The sequence below is a fragment of the Hippopotamus amphibius genome, chromosome 14 (assembly GCF_030028045.1).
Source record: "Hippopotamus amphibius kiboko isolate mHipAmp2 chromosome 14, mHipAmp2.hap2, whole genome shotgun sequence".
Classification (NCBI taxonomy): Eukaryota; Metazoa; Chordata; class Mammalia; order Artiodactyla; family Hippopotamidae; genus Hippopotamus; species Hippopotamus amphibius.
Genome location: NC_080199.1, coordinates 40,241,547 through 40,252,346, shown reverse-complemented (window position 1 = coordinate 40,252,346; position 10,800 = coordinate 40,241,547). Strand labels below are relative to the sequence as shown.

The window sequence follows — 10,800 nt, the reverse complement described above, 5'->3', positions numbered from 1 at the left end:
TTCCAGCTTTTGGATTGTATTCTAATTCTCTTAACATTGTCTCTTGCAGAACTTTTTTTATTTCAATAAAGTCCAGCTTATTATTATTTTTCTTATCATGAATCTGCCTTTGGTGTCGTATCTAAGCAGTCATCATCATACCAAAGTTTATATAGATTTTCTTCTATATTATCTTTTAGGATTGTTACAGTTTTGCATCTTACATTTAGGTTCATGATTTATTTTAAGTTAATTCTTTTAATAGTTATAAAGTCTGCATCTAGATTCATTTTTTTTTGTATGTGTATCTCCAGTTTTCTAGTACTATTTGTTGAAGAGACTATCTTTGCTCCATTTTGTTGCCTTTGTTTCTTTGTTAAAAGTTAGTTGTCTATATTTATTTGAGTGTATTTCTGGACTCTCTAATCTGTTTTGGTTGAGTTTTAATTTTTATTCCCTACATAAAACAAGTTTTGACTTTGTTTTCTCTTACTGATATCATAAAAAAAAATTGTGAAAGAGTTGTTTTGTTGTTTCTTAAATGTTTAGAAAGAAGTTACACTGTTGGAGTCATTTTTCTAAGAAGATGTTTAATTTTAGATTTTTTTCAATACATATTATTCTATCAGTTTCTTTTTGTTGGGTTTTGTAAGTTACATTTTTTAAAATAATTTATTCTTCTCATATACATTTACTAAATTATTGGCATAAAGATTTTATACATATCTTTTCATGATCAGTTTATGAAGTACTGGATCTATAGTGATGATCATGTATCATTTCTGATATACATGTATATGTATATATACATATTTAAATACATACATATTTGATGAAGGTTGGTATGCTGATTTTTCTTTGTTTACTATTCCTCTTGCTTGGTAATTATAATCTTTATTAGTTTTTTTTTTAAATTAACATTTAAATTTTTGTTTTCATATGTTATCTCCTCTACAAATTTTTATTTAAGCCACTAATTTTCTATCTTTTCTTTATTATTTGTCTACCTTTTATTTTCCTATGGGTTAAATTTGCTGTTTTTTAAAAACTCTGAACAACATAATAAATAAACTTTACCTAATTAGAAAGTTTACCTAAAATTTACCTAAGTAAACCACATGTATTCTTTACCTTCATTTTCCATTTGCTTAAGGGGATATTAAGAGAACATTGTTTAGTTAATCTACACCCTGCTTTCAGGTTCCATTGCAGCTACATTCTCACAGGTAGAGTTATTGCATCCATTGTCAGGTACAGTTGCTTAAAGGAAAATGCAGAGATGATATTTGAGAGATCAGGATTCTTTTATACTCCATATAATTCTTTTCAGTGTCTGGTCTTCATCTGTCTGCTCCTATGAACATTACCTTGGTATAGAGAAATCAACATTCTAAATCTGCTGGGTTCTTAGGTTATTTGTTTAATAGTCAAATTTACCATCTGGCTTCAGGACACAGAGCCTCTTTTATCAATGTCATATTCTCTTTTCTCTTACTTAGATATGTCTTCTTTGTACAAAACTTGTCACATGTGCAAACTTATTTATACTCAAGACCCAAAGTGGCCAACACAGTTCAACATTTGGAGATTACTTGCTCAGTTCCCAAATGCAAAATACTTTGATTCCAGTATTAAACAATGTTACAATTTAAATAAGTGTTTTGCACATGATTAGCAAGTGTTGACATTTTCTAAATGTAGCATATATTAGGTTCCTCTCTGATCTTCTCACTATCTCTAATTAAAATTAACAAACTAGTACATATTATCTGCATCTCCCTCTTCATGGTACTGAGTCTTATAAAATAGCTTGAGGTAGCAAAGAATCACTAACTCAAGGTGAAAACACATTTAATATAAGCCTACTGGACAGATCACAAATTTAGCAAATAAAAATACAGGGTGCCCAGTTAAATTTGAAATTCAGTTAAATAATAGCAAAAACAAAGAAATAGTGTATGCCCCATGCAATATTCAGGATATATTTATTAAATATAGAATTTGAATTTTACTTTAATTTCAAATTTCACTGTGCATCCTGTGTTATACCTGGTAACCACATTTAGATAAGTAACACACATAAACCTCCCACCAACAACACTACCACAAGAAAATAAATCTCATTTTTTTCTTGTCATTGCTGCTACTGAATATAATTGCTACCACTCCTGGTCACTGATGCTGCAGCTTTTGGAAATATGGCTCTATAGGTGAGTTCTAAACTGCACTTTGTTTTTGAGTTTTTCCTGGAGACTTAAACTCTTAATTAGAGGCTTCATTGGTCTATGATCTTAACACCAGGCAAGGAGAGGAATTATATGTTCATCTTCAATTCTTTACAAAAATTAGACCCCATCCCATGCCAAGGCTTCCAAAATTAGAAGGGAGGGAGTTTCCCTCTAAGATAGCACATTTCTATCATTCAGAGCATCATAAAAAATGTTTTTCCTTATTTTATGTTACTGAATCAAGACTACATATCACTCTATTAGTTGCAAAAAAATGAACCAGACATTTCTGTGAACTTATTAACAGCAATTTATTTGGTAAGTGGAGTTGAGAACCTCCAGGCCATGCTTCAGTCTTGGTCAGCAAAGAATTTTAGACAACAGGGTCAAAGAGTCTAATTTAACTAGAAAGTTAAGTTCAATGAGTTGGTGTGGGGTGGGATAATCAAAAGGCTGGCATGGGACCCCCAGGGGACTGGTAGTCATGGCAGTGTGGGGTTGGGAATGGGAGCAACTCTTCCCCTCTGAGGCAAGAGACAGGCTATTTGCAAGGAGAGATGAGGGTGGAACCCCAGTTGCCAAGGAATATGCTCAGAGAGGGCCGTTAAAGTGCACGCAATAGGGGACCATTCAGGCAACTTGAGCCATGACTCTAAGCATCAGTGAAATTTGAGGGCTCAGGTTCTTTGCAAGGGCTTGTGATTTACCAGGGAGATGCTGATGCCTGTGAATTCTCCACACTCGCAGGGCAGCAGCTCAGGATGTCCAGTACTTCACAGGTATTTCTGGCAACCCCCATGGCTCCATTTCCACTGGACGCCAGTGTGATCTTACTAGCCTAGGTCAAGGGACCACTGGTCTCCTCTGCCACCTGGGGCAGCTTCTCTAGCAGCACCAGCTGAGCAGCCTCCTGGTCCAGCTGGAAAGCTTCTACTTTCTTGGCCACCTGTTTAAACCTAGCCTGGAACTCTGGCCTCTATGGCAAAGGACTTGGTCTCTTCATGCATCCATACAGAATCATCTGCCTCTGCATGTGTTATCAGATGGGAATTATCTGTGTTGAATAGGTGCTTCAGGCTTGCAGCTCTGGGCTCCCATTGTCCTCTTGTGTGTGTGTGTGTGTGTGTGTGTGTGTTAATTTCTTTTTTTTATTGAAGAATAGTTAATGTACAGTGTGTAAGTCATAGGGGTATAATATAGTGATTCATGATTTTTAAAGGTTATGTTCCATTTATAGTTATTATAAAATAGTGGCTATATTCCCTGTGTTGTATTGGGTTGGCCAAAATGTTCTTTCATGGTTTTCCATAACATTTTATGGAAAAACCCAAATGAATTTTTTGGCCAACACAATACAATGTATCCTTGTAGCTTATGTTATACATAATAGTTTGTACCTCTTAATCCCCTACCCCTTTCCTGCCCCTCCCCTCTTCCCTCTTCCCACTGGTAACCACTAGTTTGTTCTCTCTATATATGAGTCTGCATCTTTTTTGTTATACTCAGTAGTTTGTAGTAATTTTTAGATTCCACATATAAGCGATATTATACAGTACTTGCCTTTCCCTGTCTTACTTATTTCACTAAGCATAAAGCCCTCCACACCCATCCATGTTGTTGGAAATGGCAACATTTCATTCTTTTTAATGGCTGAGTAGTATTCCATTGTGTGGAATTCCATTCTATTGCATACCACACCTTTATCTAATCATCTGTTGATGGACACTTAGGTTGCTTCCATATTTTTGACTATTGTAAATAATGCTGCTAGGAACACTGGTGTGCATATATCTTTTTGAATTAGGATTTTTGTGTTTTTTTTTGCATATATACCCAGGAGTGGAATTGCAGGATCATACGGTAGTTCTATTTGTAGTTTTTTGAGAAAAGTCCATACTGTTTTCCACAGTGGCTACACCAATTTACATTCCCACCAAGAGGGTACAAGTGTTCCCTTTTCTCCACAATCTCACCAACATTTCATTCCTTCTTTGTGTTCTGTCATCATTTGAATTAACTTCACCAGATCAATTTCTTTTATCCTATTTGATCTAACTAGAGGGTTACCTATTCATTCAAAGATTTTTAACTAAGATTTTTTTTATTTATTTTTTATTTTTCTTAAGCTCTTTATTGGAATATAAAAGAGCTTTACACTGTTGTGCCAGTTTTTATTGTACAAAAAAGTGAATCAGCTGTATTTACATATATATCTCCTCCCTCCTGCAATTCCTTCCCACTTTCCCTATCCCAGCCCTCTAAGTCATCACCCATCATCGAGTTCATCTCCCTGTGTTATGCAGCAGCTTCCCACTAGCTATCTATTTTACATTTGGTAGTGCATATATGTCAATGCTACTCTCTCACTTCATCCCAGCTTCTCCTTCACCCGCATGCCTCCACCCCATGTCCTCAAGTCCATTCTCTACATCTGCATCCTTATTCTTTCCCTGTCACTGGGTTCTTCAATACCATATTTTTAGATTCCATATATATGAGTTAGCATATGGTATTTGTTTTTCTCTTTCTGGCTTACTTTGCTCTGTGTGACAGACTCTAGGTCCAACCACCTCACTACAAATAACTCAATTTCATTCCTTTTTATGGCTGAGTAATATTCCATTGTGTACATGTGCCACATCTTCTCTATCCATTCATCTGTTGATGGACATTTAGGTTGCTTCCATGTCCTGGCTATTGTAAATAGTGCTGCAATGAACATTGGGGTACACATTTCTTTTTGGATTATGGTTTTCTCAGGATATATGCCCAGGAGTGGGATTGCTGGGTCATATGGTAATTCTATTTTTATTTTTTTAAGGAACCTGCATACGGTTTTCCATAGTGGCTGAACCAATTTACATTCCTGCCAACAGTGCAAGAGGGTTCCCTTTTCTCCACACCTTCTCCAGCATTTATTGTTTCTAGATTTTTTGATGATGGTCATTCTGACTGGTGTGAGGTGATACCTCATTGTGGCTTTGACTTGCATTTCTCTAATGATTAGTGATGTCGAGCATCCTTTCATGTGTTTGTTAGCCATCTGAGTGTCAAAGACTTTAACTAAGATTTCAGAAAGTATCTTCTGATATTGTTTTCTTCTGTGGTTCCAACCCTATTTTCAGTGTATAGGCTCCTTTTAAAAAAAAAATACATCATGAATTGAAAGCAATATAAGGGAATCAATTAAGCAACTAAATGGAAAAATAAATGTATTCTGAACTCTAGCTCCTTCTCTCTGAGGAGCCATCTCCTGTTCCTGCACTGCCCCCTGCTGGACTGTTCCATCACCTGCACCTGTGTCCCCTGCTCCTCTGGTGCTGCTGACTCTTGGCCACCTGAAGCTGATTGGCTAGGTCAGCCTGTGCTCAGGGGTGTTGACCTGGCTGTCATACTTTGCCTTCTTCATCTATTTGTCCCTCTGCACCTTGGCCATTTTGATCTCACTCCAGTACTGAGCAGACACCTCTTTCTGCCTGGCTTTGACCTCTGGATCCTTTCCTCAGTCTGAATATTTTGCTGTACTTGAGATGTTCAAGCCTTGCCTGAGGAGTGCAAATATCTGATCATCATGAATATCCTTCAGGGTGTAGCCAACCACACTGATAAGTCTTAGAGATTTCACACAAAGAATGGTTGTTGTTATTACAATAAAAACATTTAGTCTTATTTTTCTCATTAAAACATCTGTTCCAGCCAATGAGTCCCCTTTAAATATGTTTCTCAGTTTTTCTGTTACTTACAACAGAAACAGCTTAATTTAACTGATTTCAAGTTTTTTACATCAATATGTTTTTCTTTTTAATACAGTCAAGGAGATCTTTGGGAGATAGTCAACATATTGCTGTTTAATCTAGTGAACAGAATACTTTTATACTTCTGTTGGAATATTCAATTATGTTATTTTACAGACATTCTGTGTGATAGATAAATTGCCACATTTTTGGTCTTCTTTGTTTCAGTTTAGTGTATGAGAAAAACCTTCCCCAATAACATGACCAGCCCCTCATTCTCTCTCTGAACCTTGATATAAAATAACCACACATTCCAGAATGAAGAGCCCCCATTCCTTCTCTCTCTATACTCACCTTGTACAGAGAAAAGTTATAATTTCTGACAATGTATAATATTAGTAGATTTGAAGGGGCCAGGATAGTTCATTAATTGATAATTATAATGTACTTTTGTATATAATTAGTACAACTTCAAAAAATCTGGTAATAAATTACTCCAAACTAAAAAGCATGGAAGTCAAAAAGTACATGAAATTAGTCAATGAGAGAGGAAGGCTATTCTTTTAAGTTTATTGATTTCATATGCAGAAGCTACGCTGTGTATCTTAGAAATAGTACTTCAGAGGTAATAATATAAAAAATATTTTTCTCTTGTTCATTACTATCTTTGAGGTCTAGAAATTTTTCCTGGGAACAATAAGTGCTAAGGTGTCAACAGATACATTTTTATGCAACATTTCTATCCACTAACTACATTAGAAACACACAACTTTTATATATTTATTATAGTATCTGCTGAAGTGGCCTATATTACTAAAACAAACAAGCAAACAAAAACCATGAGTACATTCTATAAGTCTAGAATGAAATACTAAGACATAATATGTAATTGAGTTTCCTGTACATATATCTACTAATGGAACAGGTAGTAATTTATGATAATTAATTAAAACAATGAAAGCTCTTAAGGGCATTTATTTAAATCAGAAAATTTAAAGTGTATTACTGTATTATGATTTCTCTGTTCTCTATTATCTGAATGTCTATTGATTAAGTAAACTGATCATTTAATAAGTATTGTTTTGCCTTTTCCTGTGAGACATAAAACAGCCACAAGTGCTATTTGCTAGCAAAGAGATGACACTAATCTGAATATATATGCACAAAGATAGCCAGGAACAGAATTCAGGCAAACAAAATTTATCTCCCTATGATAATAATTATACTATCATAATTTGCAATAGCCCAAGGCCACTTTTCAATAACATGCTGAAGTAATCCATTTAAGAATTTCCAAATTAACCTACAAATCAACTTTTAACAAAAAAACCTGCCATCATAATGGATCAGATAATAGCCCACATTGGGACTTTTGTATGCCTGACTTTTAGTCAGAACACATGGATTAAACTTTTCCTGTTGCAAGGAAGAAGCTGTGAATTTAATCAAGGATGAGACTATTGCAACACAGCAATGTGGCTTAATTCTAATCTTATATGATTTACTTCCAAAAAAAGCTGGATATTTGGTCTACTGGTTGATTAGATTGGCTCAAGTGGGAAAGCACTTTAATTGCTCATTTTTTGATTAGCTTCCTTTCTTGCTGGTCAAAATGGAATAACAATAATATTAATGATAATAAGTAATAATGCAATATGGGTACATTAGAAAAATAATTCAAGATGATACATTTCAACATTGTCTTTATGTTTTACAGTGAGAGACCAAAAATAAAATGCATTAGAGACAATATTTGATATAAATAAGAAAAAATAAAAATGTATCATTATCTTTTATTAAAACTCAAGTGCTAGAATTAAGATAATTTCAATATAAGACCCCTTATATTTAATAAGACTTTTAGGTAAAATGTTCCTGTGAATTATATTTTCTAATTGAAATAATATGTATAATATATATTATTATTAGGGGAATCTATATTTATAATCAAATGGGATAAAAAAAAATTTGCCATTCTTTGAATAGCAGCAACTCAGTTTCTTTTAATCTAAACACTTTGCTGTTACATATTTTCATCAGAAAAAAAACTAAAGAATAAAAAAAAAAGTCCATGCAGAAAAAAGCCACCTCGTTTGTGTATTTTTCTTATGCATCATTCATTGTGTCATTAATAACCATCTAATGCTTGGCCTGGCAGTCTAGTTGGTCAAAAATAATTTAAACATGTACTTTCAGTATGTGGATGTTTTTAAGTTCAGTGAAAGACACATTTTTTACAAGAATGATTTAATGGATAAGTAAGATTTGTGTGTTCACTTTTTTCCTATATTTTTTTCAATTTAAGATGTGCATCTATAATCTATACCGTTTGTTATGTTGTTACCTATTTATTTTATACCCAACTATGATATTGAGCTCTAATGAGGGATTCTAATGACTTTTGATTTCCTGCACATGAAAAAAGTCTAATAAACTATGCTTTGAAATATTTCCATATTTGTGGAATAGAGCTTCTGAAAGCCAATCAGTGCTTCTACCTAAAATAACTAGAAAAGCCAACAAAATACAGATCTGACCAGTTTGAAGGGGACAGAAAGCTAATTGTACAAATCAAAATGAGAGGGGCAAGGGCATAAAGCTCGAGAAATCTTGGAATAGTGACCTAGGTGCTATATCTGCTTCTACTGTAAGAGAATTTCCTAATTATGGTTAAAGCAATAGGTTGAAGATCCAAATCATAGCCCAGAGGGTAGCATAATTCTGATTAATATATTCTAGAATATATAAAATTATGAAAAATAGAAAACGACATAGAGAATTTAACAGAAATCTAGAAAGTGAATTTTTTAAAAATCTAGATATTCTAGAACATATGAAATCAAGAACTCTGAAATGGATTTAATACTAGACTATATACAGCAAAAAATAGAGAGAGTAGTGAATTGGAAAATAGGTCAATTGAAAGTATCCAAAAGGAAGAACAGACAATAGAAAAAAAAGAGAGAGACAGAGATCATTTTTTGCAAATTACAATGTACTACTCTTCAACTGAATTTTTGTTAACAAGTGTTTTATTTCCTCATCCAACTCTCAATTTAACTGATACTTGGGGTAATAAGGGATCTCATATATCTGTACAACAGTTTTTGGGTTTTGTCCATTTTTTTTCCACATTGCTTCCAGTGGAGTGTTTGTATTGATGGAAACACATATAATCCAATGAAGTGCTTTGAGGCACAATCCTTTGTTCTAAATGCTTACTTCTCTTCTGCAAATGGTGGTAGATTGCCAACTTAAATATGGAAATGAGTTTTGGAAGGTGTTATTTTGGTTAGAGGATAAGCAGTACCTGATGTAGAACTGTATATTCTTAGTTAGGATCCATTTGCAGCCACTTCAGCCTACTGTTAACTATTTCCTGATTCATCTTTACATCATTTCTTTATTATCTCTGAACAACATTTTACCGCATTGACATCTATGGTTTGTGGCTAAACCCACAAACATATAGCCCAAGCATCACTGTGTCTTCTCATTTCATATATCCAAGTGGTGACCTCCAAGGATCAGAAGGAAATGCACTGTTGAATTCTAAACTGCAACCTAATATGCAACTGATTTTTTCTTTCCTGGGATTAGAAGAAGCTACATAATCAAATTTAATTCTTCTTGCATATTCTGCACAGGAATTTTTATGATTGGATTCCCTTTGAATGGTTGCTTTAATTTATCCAGCTAAGGAGGGTTCATTTGCTTGGTCCTAAGAAAGAAATCTTTGGTCATGTCATGTGATCTCAAATATTCAAATATCACCATCTGTGGACAACATTTTAGATTTTCCTATATAGCCATATATACTTCTCTAACTCTGCCTATTTCAAAGTCTTATTCTTCAACTTCTGTAGGCAAATGGTGGTAGATTAGCAACTTAACTATGAAAATGAGATTTGGAGGTTTCCATTGTTAAACTAGCTTGCTTTGTTTAATAAAGATAAGTTTTAGGCCATTAAGCAAACAAGATAATGAAGTTCCTTTGAGGTTCTATTGATTCGAAAAGGAGGGCTACAACTACCTCATGGATAAAATATAACCCCCTAAAATCATCATTAATGACATATTCCTATATTACTATAATATATCCCTAATTGCTTGCACTGCAATTGTCTGCAAGTTTTTGAAAGCCTCTTTTGTTCTGAAGCTCTCATAAATTCAGATTTCTTTCTGGTAACTTTATGTATACATGTCAGCGAGATCCTCATGTGATATAGATGTGTCTACCAATATCCAAAATCTTCCTATGGTGTTGTAGCACTTTATTGTTAGAAGAATGAAGTAAGTGCTCATTTAGGCAACATGCATACTGAAATTGGAACTATACAGAGAAGATTGGCATGGCCTCTGCACAAGGATGACATACAAATTCATGAAGCATTCCATACTTTTAAAGAACAATTATTATAATAAAATAATTATGGTTGAAATGTCAGTGGTTCCTTGGAAATGTTGCACTTTTTGTATTTTCCCTCATCAGTGCAGTTTGAACGAACGTGTATAGTTCAGAGGTCTTCATGTCTGCATTTTAAAATTAGGTGAATGACTTCATCTTTCAAGCTTGCATTCATTTTTTTATTTTAATTTAGTTTTATACAATATGTAGACAATTCCCTGTTCTCTGCATTTAGAAGTATAAACAATAGAAATCTTTTAATTCTGTAATTGTTATAATTATGATGTAACTATCTTATCCTTAAAACATTTAAAATAAAACTTCTAAGTGCAAAAAAAAATAAAAAAGAAAAATGAAGTAAAACAGTTTGTATACCATATTGTTTATGGAGTGTCTTTTGTGACCCAAACTCAAGCAATTCCTAATAATTTAACAAGTTGATCTGGGTCCT

At 33.8% G+C, this 10,800-nt stretch overlaps 1 non-coding gene across 1 annotated transcript; it reads left to right on the top strand.

The window, feature by feature from the left end:
• The first annotated feature begins 10,238 nt into the window (after positions 1-10,238).
• On the top strand, positions 10,239-10,345 carry LOC130836037 (U6 spliceosomal RNA). Its single transcript, XR_009049101.1, has one exon. It is a non-coding gene; the product is annotated as a U6 spliceosomal RNA (small nuclear RNA).
• Positions 10,346-10,800: the final 455 nt, after the last annotated feature.